The sequence below is a fragment of the Carassius gibelio genome, chromosome B6 (genome assembly GCF_023724105.1).
Source record: "Carassius gibelio isolate Cgi1373 ecotype wild population from Czech Republic chromosome B6, carGib1.2-hapl.c, whole genome shotgun sequence".
Classification (NCBI taxonomy): Eukaryota; Metazoa; Chordata; class Actinopteri; order Cypriniformes; family Cyprinidae; genus Carassius; species Carassius gibelio.
In genome coordinates, this window is record NC_068401.1 from 27,338,258 (window position 1) to 27,358,877 (window position 20,620).

The 20,620-nt window shown below is 34.9% G+C and overlaps 1 protein-coding gene across 5 annotated transcripts in view; it reads right to left on the minus strand.

Annotated features, from left to right (window-relative positions):
• ptprfa (protein tyrosine phosphatase receptor type Fa) overlaps positions 1-18,013 on the minus strand; it is a 204,898-nt gene extending 186,885 nt beyond the window's left edge. For 2 of the 5 annotated variants that reach the window (XM_052558470.1, XM_052558468.1), the window contains exon 1: positions 17,658-18,012. The gene's annotated coding sequence lies outside the window, so the exon portion shown is untranslated. Of the gene's footprint in view, positions 1-17,657 lie in introns of all 5 variants that reach the window. The other 3 variants (XM_052558473.1, XM_052558472.1, XM_052558474.1) reach the window with 2 other exon arrangements.
• Positions 18,014-20,620: the final 2,607 nt, after the last annotated feature.

The window sequence follows — 20,620 nt, forward strand, 5'->3', positions numbered from 1 at the left end:
CACGAATAGTCGAACATTTGAATATTCGGTCTGTAGCTATTATTCAAATTAATAAAAACACTATTAAAATTTTACTATGTGTTGATTTGCTGGCCGTGAATGCAGCGATTCAATGATAAATCATAAGCAGTTATTACTAAATGCACTGGGTGGCATTGTGGAGCGTGTTAATAAGTTGATAGTATTTGGGATGTCACATGATGTCGTCATCTGCCTCGCGAAGTTTGGATTTACTTTGATCTAAATTATCTTACTAAATGATCTGACAAAATGTAATTACTTCTGATCAAATTAATCAGTGAAACGTATTTATTATAATATCACCACCACAATGAGAAATCACATGAAATCCAAACCCAGTTGACTGAGGAAAGGCAGCTGTCCATCACTGCCTTCACGACTGCAGGTACTCCGACTGAGTCAAGAAGATAAATGCTCATCTGATAAATGATCTTGAGACATATATAAAGGTTCCTTGAGGGAGAGTGGTTTAACACACAGTGCTAAGAAACTGTTAAGTGTTAACACGTTACCTTTGTCAGCGCATCTTATTGTTATCACACTGAGGAACAAACTTTAACTTGAGCATTTGGATTTTATTATTTCTTATAATTAATATGTGAAACAATGCAAAACACAATAAATAAAGGCCGACTCGAGTATATGTAATTGGCACAATATGCTTGATTTTTTGCCCTGGTTGATCTTGAATGCCTTTTTTATGCTGTTTTTGGTTTGTTTAAACGTTTTAAACCAAAATAAAACCTTTAGATATAACAATGTTGTTGTAGAATGTTGTGTATCGGCTAATCCTGACAAAATGTTGATAATTAAAAATAACGTCTTTCTAATTAAACCTCATTTAAATAAACAGATATTTGAAAATTAATTTTTTATGAGCCCAAAGATTCGAATGCAAAATCAATGGAAAAAATGCCCATCCCTAATGACATCTTAGTAACACTTTAGTATAGAGTCCAATTCACACTAATAACTAGTTGCTTATTAGCATGTCTATTATTAACATATTAGCTGTTTATTAGTGCTTATAAAGTACATATAACGCATGACATCCATAATCCTACCCAATACCCTAAACTTAACAACTACCTTATAAACTATTAATAATAAGGGGTTAATTGTAGCAAAAGTCATAGTAAATTGTTAGTTAATAGTGAGAATTTGAGCCTAAAATAAAGTGTGACCGGCATCTTTATAGAGGTGACAGTGTACACCTGATGTTTTTCAGTGGAGAGAGCCAGAGGTGGTCATGTTATACAGGTCAATCAGAATCATGCCTGTCTGATCAGAGATTAAATATGACATATTTATTCTCTCCTCAGTGACTAAACAGGTCAGAAATTAAATAGGATTACAATACTGTCAAGGCCTTCCTTCCAAGTTCATCAAGATCAGACAATCTATTATGAATGCTCTTACATTTTTCTCAAGTATCACTAGTTAAAGTATAAAGAATGAAAACAGAAAGCTTGCTGAAAGAATTTAGGCAGTAAATCTCAGGGAGAAGAGACAAATTAGCTTGTAGTCTATGCAAAGCAGAAGCAACAGAAAATGCAACAATTATCTACAGAATGGTGCTTGGAAGTTGGCATAAAGTATATTGCTTGTATGAGTTAGTGATTAAATCGTTCTGTCTCTTATTGGTCAAAAACTGAAATCAAACCATTGAAAGTCTATTGGGTGTCATTGGGTTTCATCTAAATAAAAACGGGAAATGTAAAATCAATTGGAATATCAAGTGTCTAATATTTACAATAAAATGGTTTCCATGGAACAAAACCAATAGTGTTTCACAGTTTGCCAAACAACCTAAAGCTTTATAGCTATACATCTGCAGATTTGAAAGCGCTTTTATCCAAACTGACTTATAGTGCATACAATTTTAGTTATGCATCTGAAAGTGGGAATCAAACCTACGACCTTTCCATTCCTAGGAACTTAAACACACATTTCAATGCACTTACATTTAGGTTTATGCATTTGGCAGATGCTTTCATCCTAAGTGACTTACACTGCATTCAAAGTATATATGTTATCAGTTTAGGCATTTGCTGGGAATTGAACCTATGACATTTTGCTACAAACTTAAACACACTCTTAAATGCACTCACTGTTATATTCATGCATTTGGCAGATGCTTTAATGTTAAATGATTTACATTGCATTCAAAGAAATTGTTTATCAGTTTATGCATTCCCTGGGAATCAAACCCATGACCTTGATATTACCTGAGCTTGTGTTTTGTGGCTGCAAGAAATTCATTTTAAATTGGAACACAGTTTCATTAGCTAAATGTGTTTATTCTCAATCTATATATGATGCATTTTAGTTTGTCAAGGACCAAGAGAATCTGCAGGTTATCAAAGTTACTCTTGGTTAGGGCTCTCTGTGGTGTTTCTCTGATGACAATGATCGCGCACACTACAAATTACTTTGAGCTAAAGACAGTCCTTACAGAGATGACCCAAAAGGATCCATTTGCACACAGGCACTTAACTTTAACCACCATGTGCAGGACTGAGTCTACAAAGTACTTAATTTATGTAAGTCTAGTTGAAGGAACTGTGCTAACCGTGACACTTCCAAAAAGACTACAATGAAGATGCTCTGTTCCTTTAAGTATTTATCCTGTGGTGTGTTTGTATGTATGGTCAGTGAATGATAACCCTTGTTAACACTGTGATACAGAGAGATCGGACTTCAAAACTGTGGTGAGAAACTTTAAAAATAGTTTTGACTCAGATCATGGAAACAGCTGAAACTGGCTGAAAGTTGCTTTAAATTAAAAAAATATCCTAAATATATATAAAAAACCAAAACAAAATTCTAAATATAAAACTCCAGAGACCTATGGAAAATCGGCTACTATATGCAAATGAAAAAGATAAACATTATAACAATTCAAAATCATAAACATAGACATTTCAAGGTCAACATGGATATAAATAGAAACACGCAACAGTTGTTACAAGTCGATGTGTGAAATGATTCCCCTGAAAACACAGCACAATCCTGTGCTTTTTCTCTCAGATAATATGATTTGTTCCGCAATGTGAGGTAAATAATTAATACAAAGGCTCAGTCGGCCAGTAAACAGGATCATCGTGTCCATGTCTAATGTGAGGTAAATGTTTTCCGCCCCTTGAGACTTGCTGTAAAGTGGAGGGGAAATGTGATCCTGTCCAGCCAGCTGTGCAGGAGATCGATCACGTACATTGATCACAGTTTCTAATCATTAACAAGCATATAGAGACAAAGAGAAGGAACAGAGAGCTGGAGTGATGTTTTCATTCACAACGCAATGATCACTGCCACTAAAGCTCCTTCGCCATTGTTCTGCCCTTCACATGCTTGCAGCGTGTTAGGTTCAAATGTTAATTGTTCTCCATGGTTCATGAAACAACTGTGCTGCAAAAAGCACTAAATCAAAACAATGGGTGCATGCAAATTCTTTTCTAGAAATCTTAATTATTTTGTTTTTTACTTCAAAGTTTAACTTGGAGGATTTTTAGCTCCATCCCATGATATTTTTAAGGTCCTCTAGCAAATGTTCTTGTTTTTCTGCTCAAGGAAAACATCTTTAATGAAGCTCTTGACAAAACATAAGATAAGAGAACAAAACAGTCGTTCATCCTTGTCCTTGGTTTGTTTAAACAACGCTTCCTGCTGGCCGCTTGCAAGCAACATCTCTCTTTTCATAAATTTATTGCGGCTTTTTTCCTTCCCACATCACCCAGAATTTATGTCTGAAAATAAACTTGAACTGTGGCCATGAAAATGCTCATATCCCTCTGGTAACACGACTAACTATTTGCAGCATCATGGCCAATAAATCACACGGCGTACGGCCTGTCCTGGCCGATGCGTTTTCAAACCCATTTACTACTGATAATGCCTGCAGTTGGCCGGGTCTCTGAGGGGGAGGCAGGCAGGTGAGCTCATGAATCATTCGTTTCCTTCATCAATGCTCACCTGCGGGGCAGGTTTAGGGTTCTGCTGAACATGAGGGGATAAAGGGGTTGAGGAGGGGCGATTGCCCATTGCTCAGTGCCAACACACTTGCATTTATTAAAACATAACCAGACTGTGTATTGTGGGATTTGTTCATTAAATAGCACAAATTTCTTAATGAACATACCCTGCTTCTATCCTTCCATCCAAATATACGCCGATAACTAATAATATCTTACAATGAAATAAAAAATGTTTGCATTAGACTTGAAAAGATCAATTATTGCTTTCTTTTACATTTCAAACATAAACAAGCTCACACACAATACATGCATGCACAACAACATTTTGACTAGTGGTCGACAGATATTGTGTTTTAACAGCCAATGCCGATATCTTAGAAAGCAGGGGTTACCATAGCCGATATAAAGCCACTATGTGTATATATATATATATACATATATATATATTTTTTTATTCATATTTAAGAAATTTTTAATAATTTGACAATGGATTAAAACTAAATATGTAAAATAAACATACTTATACTTTAGATGATTTAGTAGATGAGTATTTTTCACAAATAAATATTTAATAAAAATATTATTAAAAAGGATGTAACCACTGTAACCAACTGGGCACTCAGTATTCTGGGAAGTATGTGTGCATTGGGAATCATATTTTTCAGATAAAGCTATGGTAATACTCATTTTACATACAGCACACAGTGAAAATTACATAAATATGACAGTGGACAAATGCATAAAGCGCAGCATAGTTTGAAATCACATTTAAAGTTTAAAGCATTCAATTAACACGGACCGACCCTCACACAGAGAACACACGATCATGCTGGATAAAAATGCACACTTCTCAAGATCTCACAGCTGGATTCGACTAAGTTTGCAAGGTTTGTGAAATTAAATATTCATTAGTCATTCAAAGATTTGTTTAAATGAAACACATGCGTATTTGCTTAATGCTGATTGCAAACGAGAAATTATTATAATGTTTGCCTTTCTATTATTAATAATATAAAAGCAATCTTTATAATAGTTTTTGTATACATTAATTCCTTTGTTTAACCATTGTATCTGATTATTAGACAGACTTCTATTCGTATTAGACAGACCTGTTAATAATGACAGTAAATAAGAGACTGTGAGCACTGTGTGCGTTCAGGCACTGCCTTTCCCAGCGCCGTCAAAATAAAAGTCTGGTGGACCGTTGTGTACGAAATGTGCTAATAAATAATCTTGCCTTGCCTTGCCTTTATTTGTATAGGTTCATATATGGCAACATAAACAAATAGTACAGTTACCTTTTTAAAAAGTAATCACTGCAAGAATTAAAAAAAAATATATCTATTATAGGTATTTGTACTTAAATGTACTTACATCAATTTGACTTAAAGAAGGGGAGTATAGCTCAAATTAAATTAAATTAAATTAACATTTGAAAGCCAAATGTATATTTTTTATATATATATTATCATGATCTTTGTAGCCAATCACAGACCAATCTTGCGTTTACATGCTCCATCTTAATGCAATTATAATGAGATTATGGCAATAATGTGATTAAACTTTACCTCATGTAAACGCAATACTTCGATTTAAATAATGCGATTAAACTCCTAATTGCAGCAAGCATAATCGTATTAACAAACGTGACGTACGCCGATTTTATTCTTAATATACAGGCATGTAAACAATTTAATCGCAATATTGCCGCAACGTGATGCGCACCTGTAATAATACGCTAATTAGAAATGATGATGTGGAAGAAAGCATTGCATTTCTGGGGAAATCACAACACACTGCCACCAGTCTGTTCCTTACCCTCATCCAGAAACAAACAAATTGGCATCATATTTCTATGGCACTGAAAAAGCATGGAATACAACCATACAAACGTGTCTTGCATTAGACGTAAATAAATTAAAACAGCGGCCTGTAACACATCTGCTCTTTCTGAGTCCATAATTTGTGCTGTGCAGTTGGGTATGTTTTCGGTAGTAAAAAATAAACACAATTCTTGGCGAATAATACGAATAATGGAAATTGCATATAAACGGGAGTGAAGAGATTTGCTCTTGACATGTAAACACCACAATGTGATTAAGTGCTTACTCTGATTATTGGAAATAATCACATTATTCGTGCACATGTAAACATAGTCAATGATCAATCAGCACTGTTTAAGAATCGGCTCAACAGTGTTCAAATCTTGGAGGGAAATGGACATTTTAAAAATTTCAGTGTCAATGGTATATCGGTCGGTACTTTGACAACACTGTATTATATAATACATTTTTAAAGCTTTCTGAAAATGTGTGGTTAATGGTTGTTTACCTCACAGTTTATTGGAAAGGATATAAAGCTACTGTAAGCACTGTAAATTGATTATTTAAAATGATCACATCTAAAGAAACAATGACTTCATCAGTCCCTATTCTTCACAGATAGCCTTGGGCACTTCAGACTCAAGCACAAAAAGCTTTCCTGCTGACAGATATGATGGAATATTTTATTAACCAGCGGTGGCTTGATATATATACACTCTTGAGTTTCAATCCCCAGAGCGTGTCAAGGCCAGAGATGGACCACTTTGTCCTGTGGACTATTATAGCAGTCACAATCTAACACCTATCTATCCACCATCTGGGAGAGGCTCCATAAAACTCCCATAAAAAGACAGAGTGGCTGGTCACTTGCTGATCGCCTTCAAAGGACACGGTTCATAAAACACACACACTCATACAAACGTGTATTTACAAATCTATTTGAGAACCTACAAATATGAATAATCAGAACATCAAGCCTGAGTTGTATTTCAGTCCATCCTAATTTGAGACATGCCAGAGCCTTTGAAACTCAGTTGATGGATTAATGACTGTAATGAAAGTCATCAGACAATCAGACAATCTAATCAACAAGTCTGGGATTTGGGATAAAAAGACAGTCCATCTTTTGTTCCCTCAAAGGAAAACACTGTTAGGGAAGTGTCAACACTAGGGTTGGGAATCGAACATCAATTCCAATTCCAGAATCAGATAGTTAAGGTAAGGAATTGGATACTTGTTGTCAAATGAATGCTAAACTGCTAAATTTTTTATATCATTTTCTATATTTAATCACATTGCAATCTAAAAGAATCGGAATCAATAAGCAGAATCGGAATCGGAATTTATAAGTTCAAACGGTACCCAACCCTAGTCACCTATGCCTAGAGATATTCAGTTGAATGGTACACTTGTGATGCAGCTGTTTGTATTCAGTGGATACTACGGGGAAGCAGCATTTTCACTGTGACTGGTGATATTGTGTGTCATCATCTGTAAATCTGTTCACATTTACAGGATCCTTCCAAGCATCAGCAAGTGCATTAGTGATCGATCTGTGTGCGTAATAAAGAAGTTACAGTCTGACTGAACGCAACCCGCAGTTTATTTTATTCTGTTGTTCGTTTTTATATTAAATATTTTGAATGTTTTTCATTTCTATATTTTATATTTTTGGTTTCATTTGGTTCTGAAGTAAACCAAAAGTTCACAAGTCTATTTATTTTATTATCTAAGCTGTGCATTATTATTTGTTTTGTTGCATTTTATTTGATAAACATTTATATTTTATTATATGCGACTAGCACTATATTTTCTTGCTGTTTCCAACCACAAATGAGAACAAACCGGCATCTCCTATAATTATGGTTTATTACTTTAAATATGCATAATGCAATTTGAATCTGATATGAACAACAGGATGTTAAAGATGGGTCATTCTCACGAAACTGTTGAAACGCCATGTCACTAGTGATTTTAGATATTAAACATGCAATTTAGTAATATATAAAAACACCATAATAAAGACAATACTGTTCTCTACCTTGCACAAAGAGTAATTTCAACATAGGAATTAATTATTTTTGCATTTTATTGCATTTTCTGCTGAAATTCTCATTACCGCAATGCGTCCAGCTGTATCTTAACTTATGTTATGTTGTAATTTAAACAAATTACAATAAAAATATTCTGAAAAAAGTAAATGGATATTCTTCTATAATTTTTCACATGACAGAAAAATGACAGATTGAATATTCATGTACAATAATAATGATACAATAGTGGAAATATAAAGTGTCCATGACTAATGTTCTCATCCTCCGCAATATTTTTTGAGGGTCATTTATGCACACAAATTATTTTTAAATATAAATCTTGATTTTAAATTAAGCAACACATGAGGCAGAACCTTCAAAATACCAACAAGGTAGGCAGATATCTTCATATTGTTCCAGTTAAAATTGTAAAATTCTCTTGTCAGAACGTCTACACGACAAATTGATTATCATCACCGAAACGGGTAGTTTTCCACTTTTAGAAAAATATTAGATTACAAATTTTCTATGAAAATATACTTCATTAATGCCTGATTATATACACGGAGTAAAAAATTTGCTAAATCGTCATGGTTTCTCTGTTGTTAGCAAAACATGCTAAGACACCTCATCCTCCGCAACACCATTTTCACTCACCGCAACAATTTAAGGCCAGTTGCGGTAGAGAGAACCTCTTTTTCGGTAATGAGAATTTAATCATACAGACTATTTTTAAATGTATAAAATTAGTTATTAAATTAAATATTATTTAATAACAAAACAAAAAAGCTTAAGCAAAGGCTAGGGTGACCAATTTCAAAGAAAACATTTATACCAACCCACCAAACCCCAGGAAGGAGAGAGACATTGTGGGTTAGAGGTTACAGCAGGAGTAGTTATCAAAAATTGTTGGGAAGCCTACACAAATGTTGGTGCATCTATCATTATGAGGACTATCTATAAGTGTAATGATTTTTATACAGAGCAACAGAACTTTGTGTGTGTGTGTGTGTGCACACTGCTGTGTGTGTGCACTTTGGATGGGTTAAATGCAGAGCACAAATTCTGAGTATGGGTCACCATACTTGGCTGTATGTCATATTGGAATAATTTCTAAAGGATCATTTGACACTGAAACCTGGAGTAATGATGCTGAAAATTCAGCTCTGTCACCACAGAAATAAAATTCTGGTTTAAAGTATATTAAAAAGATAACCATCACTTTATCATAATATTACTGTTTTGACTGTAGTTCTGATCAAATAAATGCAGCCTTGATGAGCAGAAGAGGCTTTAAAAAACTTATTTTTTATTATTGATGCTAAACTTTTGAATGGCAGTGTATTTAAATATGACAAAATGCAGCAGTTTTAAATTCTAATTCAAAAACAATTATTAAAGAATGGTTAGGGTTAAATTGAAGGAGAACATCTTTAAGGAAAAAAGAAAAATATATTGTGATACATTTTTTTAGGAATAAGCGATTTTGGAAAAACTTTAGGTAAACACTTGGGTCTACTCTTTACCAGAACCAACTCTTTCAGTAGAAAGAAAAAAATCCACTTGAGTTATCAAAAACTACATTCCCACTGTCAATGACAATTAATAAATAGTTATTATGTAATTATATGATTATTACGTAAAATATAAAATAAAATAAGAAACATTATTTTGTAATAATGTATTGTGAATATTTTTTTAATAATAAAACTAAAATTACAAAACTAATATTAGTCTTGTTTGTTTTCTAACATTGCACTATTAAGTATTTATTTTTGTGGAAAACCACAGGGTCCCCTTTAAACAGCTTCTCTTAAAACTTATTCATAAAGCAACTGTGACAGAATTTTACTAAGGAATGGGGAGAAATCTTAAGCTAAGAAAAAGAGTGAGGACGACCTTTTTGGTATGGATGATGTCAGCATCATTACTAACTACACCCACAGTGATTGGCTGATAAGGGATGGGTATCTGTCAGTTATTTTATAATAGAAATATTGTAGAATGAGATATCATGTTGCCATAATCAAATAAAGATTTAAAAATAAAAATGTTGCAATATTCAAATAAAGTTTGAACTAGAGTGTCACTAATTAAACAAGCATATGTTCAGCTAATTGTCAGCTTCTACATGTCTGCATCTTATAAATAATTGTTATATGTATAAGCAGCCTTTTAATTAACAGACTAGAATTATTATGGCTGATATGACAGTAAGATTTAGTACAAATATAAAATAAATCCAAACTGGATTGCTGTGGAAACAGCCATTTTAGGATTGTGTATGATTTGGTCTTTGTGATTTAGCTGTCCTCTTGACTACCACTAACTTTTCACAGATTTAAGAGCTGATTTTTACATAAAAACACTTTATGAAGTACTTGAAGAAGAGTCAAAGAGTCCTAAAGATGTGGAGTTAGGAGCAACATTTAGTTTCACTTAAAATATTTTGTGAAAATGGCCCCTCGTGTTTTTACCCTATGTTATCTAGTTATGAAGCACTGCAAAATAATTTATGCCAATATTATCTTATTTATTTTCTACATTAAATATTATTTGTTTGACTATACCATATACTTAATATGCCTATTATCATTACCGAAATCATGAACCTCATTTCCGTAAACTATGTATCATTAACGCAACATGCATTCTTTTAAGATTTATTTAAGAAATTTAAAAATAGTAGTCTTCTTTTAAATGTATGTGCAGAATCTATACATTATGTTCTTTCAGGTTTGCCACATCATTTTGAAAATATTTCAGTTTTTAATGAAAAAATTAATAAAAATGGGTTGCAAAATGCAGAAGGTGTTGCGGTAATGAGAGAAATAATTGAAAAACACATAAAAATGTTACTATAAAAATATATTTTATACCAAAGTTTCAAGTAACTGTGCATGACTGTTAATAAACCATTTTTAAAAATGTGAAAATTTATTATTTTTCCCCATTGCACTGGACTTTTCAGAGTGTTACGGTAATGAGATTTTTAACGACATGTTTTGGAAAATATGTTCAAAAAATTGTTAAATTGTCAGTAAAACTTATTGCAATTTATGGTCACCGACACTTCAGACCTGGCTCTTAATGCTTAAAAAGAAAATTTGTTGATACAAACATTTTTTAAAATGTCATATATGAAATCTTTGAAACTACGATTTCATGAGAATCACCCAGATGTCTTATTTTACCAAAAGCCCACATATCCACTCAGCTTTTACAAATGTTGACTCTCATTATGTGTCGCCAGAAAGCTTTAATCACGTCAGTGTAATAGTAGCAAAATAATTATTTTTTCCTGTTGAACCAGAATTACAATCAACTAGAAGCCAACGCTCAGGATTTACGGGTTAAATCTCTGGAGAACGTCTGCAAGAAAAGCTAAATTAGCTGTACTGTCAATTTGACAAGAGAATATTTATTTATTTGTTTGTTTGGAATATGTTACTGAATTCATCATAGGCATAAAACGCCAATTTCCAATTTTTATTTGTACTGTTTTTGTACATTTACAGGGCTGTTAAAGTAATACTATTTGTTTAATTGTCTTAGAGATGTACACGTAAATTGTCTAATGCCAAAAAAACAAACTAAAAAACCCCCCAGCACAAATTAGTACAAAAAACTGTTGCAGGATATATGTGTAAACAATCAAATAATTAGGAGAGGAAATATTTATCAAGCAGCAAAATCATTTCTTAGCAACTTGCTGATGTTTTGGAACTTCTACAAAAATGTTTTGCAAGAGTTTTTTCTAACCATCACTGAACTAGAACAAAAAGATGCCAGCACTATTGTGCCGACAGCCTTGTTAGCACACCTGCCGTTAGTCTAAAAGAGAATTTTCTACAGGATTTTCTCACCGCACATGCACTGAAAAGTTGTGAAAAAGTGAGAAAGAATGTAGGCAAGGTGTTCTTCATTAAAGGGAACAGCACAGGGGATATATGTCTGCTGAGGCATTGTGGGAGATGTTCAGTAGGGCCTGACAGAACAGTGTTTTTCACCAGTCAGTCTTACACATGACACAGAAATGATATTCATAGCGTGAGCAGATCTCACGATGTAGGCAGAAAAAAAAAACAGATTTCCCTGTCTACACTTCTTCTACAAAGAATTACACAAGTCTGAAAATAGAAAGATAAAATAAAACTGCATTAACATTATTTTGTCATCTTCAGTCTGCATTTTAATAAGCCCCTTACGACAGGATTCGTAGTTTTTATCTCAACAGAGTTGCTGTTTTGACACATCTGTCACAAAAGAAAGAACAAAGTGTCCCACCCCCAATTTGAGATGAGAGTACTGACTTCAGAAGGCTGAATTGTTTATCAAATCATACAGCTGAAATACTGCACAAACTTCATGCATGTCAAAAACTAGATGTTCTTTGCTATATGTTTCAACATTCTGTTTATAACCAACATTGTATGTTATGTTAAAAGAGCAACATCAAAATGTTCACCTTCAACTAAAGTTGGAAACAAAATGAATATTTTATTAGCAAAAATACCCCTTTAGTATATACAGTCCCAATGGTTGTTTAATGAGAAAAACTAATAGAAGTTTTGTCCATGAGATGACAAAAGAAAAACTTTGGTAGGAAGAACTTTAGCGTGCAGCTTACAGCAGTCCATCAAGAATGATTACTTTTCATGCATCACATTACCTTAGTCAAAGCATTCAGATAACGTATTGGACTGTTATTCATACTGAAATAGTACTATGGCTGCACTGAATAGAGTTGTAAGTCAATATAACAGCAAGTAGTATATTGTGACTCAGCGTGATAAACAGCTGTTTTTCTTCTAACAGACTTCTCAATGCTACTCACATTGATGCATATTTAGCTCCTTCACAGTCTTTATTAGATGCACAGATACGATTGAGAAAGAGACAACTTCAACATGACAGACCGCCCTAATAGCTAATAAATAAGTCTGGTCTGCATGAATGTGATACATGTAAAAAGTGTTTGTGTCGTCTGGCTAATTGCTCTTCTGTATGTTAGTTCAGACTGCTCATTTACCTCTTTTGAAAGTAATTAACACCTTCAAACTATTTCCATTTGACATTATTTTAATGTTTTGAGCTTGATCATTTGCATGTACACAGATTGCATGTACACAGTTCTTAAGAATATTATACAAATATTGTATGTCTTACGCTAACATAATAAATACTAACTGTGTACACAATACACACTTAATATTAAAGAGATACTCCATCCCAAAATGACAAAGTTGTCATCAATCACGTACCCCCGTGTCGTTCCAAACCTGTAAAGGCTTAGTTCGTGTTCAGAACACAATTTAAGATATTTTGAATGAAAACAGGGAGGCTTGTGAATGTCCCATAGACTGCCAAGTAAAATACACTGTTGAGGTCCAGAAAAAAATATGAAAAGCATCGACACAAGGATGTGCTGTTTTCTTTCAAATCATATTTTTTTTATTTGAAAGAAAACAGTGCATCATTGTAGCACGGCTAACACCAAAATTATGGTGACGTGAAGAGACACAGAGGAGACAACGTATTACAAAAAGTATTCTCGTCGCTTCATAGTGTTAAGATTGAATCACGGATGGCAGATGGAGTATTCTTACGATGCTTTTCATACTTCTCTGGACATTGACAGTGTATTTTACTTGGCAGTCTATGGGAAAGTCACAAGCCTCCCAGTTATCATTCAAGATATCTTAAATTGTGATCTGAAGATGAACAAAGCTTTAATGGGATTGGAACGACATGGGGGTAAGTGATTGATGACAAATTAATGAGGAATTTTTATTTTGAGGTGGAGTATCCCTTTAAAAGTAAATCAAAATGAATCAGTGGTCTTTAACTATATCTAAAAAGATATTGTGTGCTTGCTATTTTGGGTGGAATTTGCTAAATAATTACAGAGCTTTAATGAAACACTTAAATTTAACTAAACAAGCCTATTTGTCCACACAGGCCTACTAAAGTCACATTTACAACCACTGCAGGCAAGATGATTAAAGCAAAACACATTTCAAGTCTTGTTAAATGTTTGGCAGCAAAAATGATAAAAAAAAATAAATAAAAAAAACTGATAAAATCTTTTATCCTATATTCCAATGTAAAAGCTTACTCACAGCTCACTATTGTCCAAAGTTATAAGGCTGTGTTACATTAAAACTGTGCCTTAAATCTTAAGCCTTGCATGTGGAGCTTCAGAAAATATAATGAGTTGTCCTAGCTGCCACTGTAATGGTGCTGTAATACTGTCAATGCAGCAATACATGTGTCAGAGTTTAAAACCCAGAACTTTAACAAAGACAAAACACTTCTGGTTAACATGATGGAATGTGTTCAAGACCTTCAGAGAAAATCTGAGATGACTGGTCAAATCAGGCTGGTGTACTGCCTCTGAATGCAAATGATTTAAGTACTTTGGAGTTTGGATTAGATTTGCATGTAAATTGGACACCATCCTCATGTAAATTAGATTTTATGACAATCAAGTCTGTAATAATTCTCAATAGCTACATCTACATGCACCCAAATAATCTGTTTAAAATAGGATTGATGGCTCAATTGGGCTGAAAAGCCTTCATGTAAACATCTTATTGAGCTTGATCGAAATTAAATTTCCTCATTAAAAGGACACAAATTAAGTATATAAATGCTTGAACCTGACTATTTGCTCAATCGGTTCCAAAAATGTATTGCACACATGCACAGTGCCTTGATGGGAATGTTACTTATAATTCACACTACACAAACGTGTATATCAAGTGTTTCAAACCCATCAGATGATACTGAATTTTAATAAACATCTGCTAAAAAGCTCTTCTTATGTAAATGTCGGGATTCTTTTTAGATATGTCATCAAGGCTAAAACTACAACTAGCTACATCTGGTTGTTTTATTGTGGTGCTTTCTTCAGTTTTGAATTCAAAATGTTTGTTTGGAATACATGTAATGCACATTTAAACTGTAAATGGTATTGCAACATTTAGGGTTCATATGAACAACAATTTCAAAATCAATATCAGTTGAAAATTATGGCATGTAAACATAAATAATGGCTCAATTACAGTAACGTTACTGCTTCACTAATACACTTGTGTGTGCGTTGTGAAACAGACCTAAGATGAATGGCTCATATATTATAGACAAATTGACTTGTTACCGATTGCTGTCCTCTGCTTGTTTTGAAGCAGCTTGTGACTATTGTCCCTGTCTTTAAATCCCACTGATTGAGTCTGGCCCTTGATCTATGTTGGGATGAAACAAAAGGACTGCCTTCTAGACTCTGGTCGAACAACAAACAAAAGCTGGAGTAATTGAAAACCCTGGCTGCTCTGTTATACTGCACTGGCAGGAATGAAATGTGAGCGCCACAACTGGTCAGCAGATTGGTTAATCCACACGCTATACAATGCGCTAAGGTCTGCCCTTTCCCCATGAACCATTATTCTGTATGATGCCGTTTTCATGCATATAACATGTAAACAGCAAAACAATTATCAGGAAAAACTGAATGTGCGATGTGTAAGCCAGTGACCGCATCCCTCACGTTTTTGATCTGCACAAACACTGACCTCACGATATGTCATCCGAGTCATATTTCAGACACCTTCGTTACTAGAGAGATAGATGTTCAATGCGTAGCTGCACTTGCCATTACTGTGAGGTGGTTTACTTGCTGCATCACCCTGTCAGGGCATGGAAAAACTGTGGTACATCATAAAATAAAAGTTGGGGGGAAACTACCTCCCTTCACATATGTTTACACTCCCACTCATTACTGAAATTACACATCATTTATCAGCATGGAGAGCCTGAATGGGCATGGGCAGAGCTGCTAAAAGAGAGAGCAAGAGAGAGATGCTGTTTGGATAGAGCAGAAGAGCAGCTCTCCAACATCTAATTAGCTAAAGCTGTGTTTTCTCTGCATTTGCTGCGGCCTCCACATCTCCAACCAGCATCGGAAATCATCAGCTTAGGCCAGAGGTTCAAAAAATGGATACAGAGCTCCAGACCTGGTGCTCATCAGAGATAAACACTGATACTTAAAGAGAATACTACATTTAAGAGAACAATTTACATATTTTAGAAATTCATTTAGGAGACATTGAATAGAGGGTCTGTTTATCCCTTCCCCACCACCTACTCCATAAAGGAAGAAAATCGATGTTGGGTTGGGAGAACAAGTCTACTTTTTGTGGAGCAAGCTGGTAACACCATCATAAAAAAGGTTTTGCAAGGTAACTCATAAATGTGATTCATGTGGTGACATTTAAATGCACTGGTTTAATATGACTCCATTACTATGACTGCATAAGGTTACATCAACAAAAGCAAGTTTTAGGAGTCAAATCACGAAAAAATAGCGTGTAACAACCGCACAATTTATTTCTTTCACATTGGAAACATGATTACAGAAATACATTTAATTTAGCAACTAATGGCAGATTTGAAATGGATGGGACAACCTTGTCTCTTTTAAGTGGCATTAGTATGTGTACAATACTATGGTGTTAGAGCAGCACCATGAACACTGGAAGAAAAAAAAACATCTGTAGATCTATAGGAGAAAAAAAGGTTTGGACAGGACCATGTCTCCCATTAAGTCATGAATCTCTCTCTCTCTCTCTCTCTCTCTCTCTCTCTCTCTCTCTCTCTCTGGCATTTACAAGAATAAATCTACATCTTTCTATATATAGCTGTACCTATCCATTATATATATGAACATATACATGTTTGCCAATAAGATGCATGAAATCAAAAGCATCCTGCTGCTGTGTATTTAGAATAAGATAAACATACACTTCTCTGAATTACACTTCTGAAAATCTCTAAATAAAAGAAAATAAATGCAATCAATGCAAACCTAACCCTACAACCTGATCATTTATTTTCAGTCTAAACCGTTGTTTATAGTATTTCGTGCTTGCAGATAATTAGTCATCGAGTCTTATTTTGCTGATGTGGAGTCTCCAGTGTCTACTTAAATACGGTTTTATAGCAGGCAATATCTCGCAGCAGATTGGGGTTGTGTAAGTGCATTTCCTCCCAATTAGAAGTCCAGTGAAGCTAGTATTAACATAACTATCATACTCCGAAAACTGTCTTTCTTTAACACGAAAATGTCAATTGCGAACATAAGAGAAGATGCGATTTGAGACGGAGAGAAGGAGCGCGAGGACCTGCCCATGACTCAGTGCTGCAGCCTTCGGATTTCCTCCAGTTTCTCTCATCCAGACTCCCTAACTGACAGATCATCACATAACCAACAAGCTATGGCAACACTTCACACTTCCATGTCCATTTTACATATTTTGCACTTTCATAAAATTACCTATAACAGCTATACGAAGCTATTTAAGTATGTGTGCAATATCCGCACGTCGACTACTTCATTTGTACTGCGTTTTTACCACAGCATTAAGAAGATTCGCGTTTTATAATCGGTCACATCATTCTCAACGAACCCGAACTGATTTAAACATTTTAATAACAAATACATCGAAATCTTGAGTTAAATATCTGACAAGTGCCACCAAGTGCTTATATGCGCCCATGAGGCGAGCTCATTTATATAGAAAACAAGCAACTGACAAGCTAAAAAACAATATATTAATATGTGTTAATCAAATATATTAATCGAATGGCATCTCTAGATATAACAGTGACTCGTAGAATTAAAATATTTGCCAAATTAGCTTCCAATGTTAAGTGGCATGTCAAAGAACAACAGGGCTTCCAGAATAAAATAAAATAACATCATAACACATCTGAACGGTAACAGAAATGTTAAAAACTCAACTTACTCTTCAGCGCCTCATCGGTTAGTGTCGTCTCTGTATTTTTTCTCTCGTCGTTGGCATCAGCTGAGACTATTTTCACCTCAGAAGTGAAACAGGATAAAATCCTCCTCAGTTTAGCAGCCCCTGACTCAAATCCCGATATTTCTTCTCCACAGACACCTTGCGCGTGCACAGAGAATAACATTCAAGTATAATATATCCTTTAAGAACGTGTTCTGCCTGTAAAAGGTCCGTTTTCATGGAATAATAAGAGTATTTTCGGAACCTGCTTTCATAGTGGAGCTCTCTCCTCCTCGCGCGCTGTGCGGACAGGTTTCGCGCTCTCCTCACGAGCTCTGGATGGATGATGTGCGCTCAGTCTGCCTCGCGCTCACAAACGCACGCACACGCGCACGCACTGATGCGCTTCATTCCACACCGTCCTGTATACGTGTGTGGGTGTATTTCATGTTATCCTACACAGTTTTCTAGGGCATCCCGAGAAACTGTGTCATCGTTGCCACCTAGAAAAGAGAGCCATGTCGAGACAAACTGCTTTGTGTGGTTTATTTGCTGGTATGTCCTCGTTTTAAGAGTATTCCGTTTGTGGTCACTGTAGTGTTGATTTGTGAATGTAAAGACTGATGCTTTGGCTTCTGTTTTAGTTGGCAAAGAATGCAGATAGAGACAGGCTAAAATGAACACTAAGATGTACATATTTTAATTTCTGTGTTTGCTCTGACAGCAACAATAGCTCAGATCCAAGCCGAAGCAGAATTAACCCCTTATGAACAAATCAGTGATTTGAACGAATCGGTTGAATGAATAAGTCAATGACTTACTTAAAAAAACGCAACATTCGTCGCCACCTACTGGCGCAACGATTTAACCTGCAAAAACAATATCTGTGAAACCCCCATCGTCTCGAATGAGTGTAACTACAACAAATAACCACACCAGAGTAATACCAACAGTTACAAAATGCAGTGCTTTTAAACTGTTATATCAGCACTCTTTTAAGGCTGTTTGACAAATCAGATTTAAGGACCAGAACTACTTTTCTCTTATAGGCTACTCAAATACAGAAATAACTAAAGGTTTTAAAGGGTTAGTTCACCCAAATATAAAAATGATGTCATTAATGACACCCTCATGTCTTTCCAAACCCGTAAGACCTCCGTTCATTTTCAGAACACAGTTTAAGATATTTTAGATTTAGTCCGAGAGCTCTCAGTCCCTCCATTGAAGCTGTGTGTACGGTCAACTGTCCATGTCCAGAAAGGTAAGAAAAACCTCTTCAAAGTAGTCCATGTGACATCAGAGGGTCCGTTAGAATTTGTCAAAGCATCGAAAGTACATTTTGGTCCAAAAATAACCAAAATTATGACTTTATTCAGCATTGTCTTCTCTTCCGGGATTGTTGTTAGTACGTTCACAACACTGCAGTGAGGCGGCTGACGTGTTTTCTGGTGCGCCCAATAACAAAGATAACACGTCAGCAGCATCATGCATCAGCAGCATCAAGAGTGCACTCACAACAGACACGGAAGAGAAGACAATGCAGAATAAAGTTTTTTTTTTTTGGACCAAAATGGACTACTTTGATGATGTTTTTCTTACCTTTCTGGACATGGACAGTATACCGTGCATATATTTTCAATGGAGGGACAGAAAGCTCTCTGACTAAATCTAAAATATCTTAAACTGTGTTCTGAAGATGAACGGAGGTCTTACGGGTTTGGAACGACATGAGTGTGAGTCATTCATGACATAATTTTCATTTTTGGGTGAACTAACCCTTTAAGATAGCTAATCTTAAATAATTATTTAGGTAATGCTTGTTGATGCCATCAGTGAAAATAATCACAAATTGTCATTGGCTTTTTCTGCTTAAGACCAAATACTGTAAGTTGATACATCAACATGTACAGTATTGACACACAAAAAAGAAAACAAATGCACTGAATGGATTCACTATCAACCCAGTTATTTTGTAGTATTCAGTATTTCGGCACTTGTGCTGCAACAGAAACGTATTATTGCAATCCTTACAGATGGAGGTGGAATATTACAAACACTTGCCATTTCTTGACCTTGTGCAGAGTGCCAGAAGACGCTGTATTGATTTTTATAACAAGCCCTGCATAGAACTCAAAACAGAATATGTTATTTAACTACTCATTATAATAGAAATTATTAAAGACAAATGGAATAAGCTATTTTACAATACACATAATTCATTTTACGTATACAAATTCATGTGCATTCACGTGCCCTTAAATAGGATTTTCTCATATTCTCTTTTAGCATGTACAATATGATCAGTGCTGCAATCCGGTTTACCAAGCACACACCTGCTCTCCACTCTCAGCCTTCGAGGAAACATTTCTTTTTTGCACTGCCTCTTAAATTAACAGCCTCTCAAGCATTTCAAAATAGGCAGAAATTTACAACCTCTCAAGCATTTCAGATCGGTACAATAGATAACATTTTTAGCAGTGAGCTGTGATATTACAGATTGATTTTTATTACTTTATCCAATAAAAATGATTTCCTTCCTTTGGTTTCAAGGAGAAAACAGCCAAAATAAAAAGCGAGGCCTATTGCTCGGGCCCTATAGGACATAAATCTTTTATCCATGTTTTCCGCATGGGAAAGAGATAAGGCTCAGGAAAACGAAACACTGAAAGACTCATCTGAATCTCCCAGAAGCTCAGTTCCCCTGAGTGGGCTGATGCACAGACAAATATGCCAGCTCAATCCATGCTGCTTTGCTAAAAAATAAGCAAATATCTAAATATGTAAATGCCACAACAATATAAAGAACAGAAAGCACACTCAAACTCGGTCAAGTAAATGCCAGTAACAGTGTTCAGATAATACGGGACGAAAAGAATGCCGTTATTTGTGGATGTTTTTTTATGAAAACATTCATCAAGGTATCTAAGCAATCTCACTTTACCGTAAAGCATTTATTCTATACATGC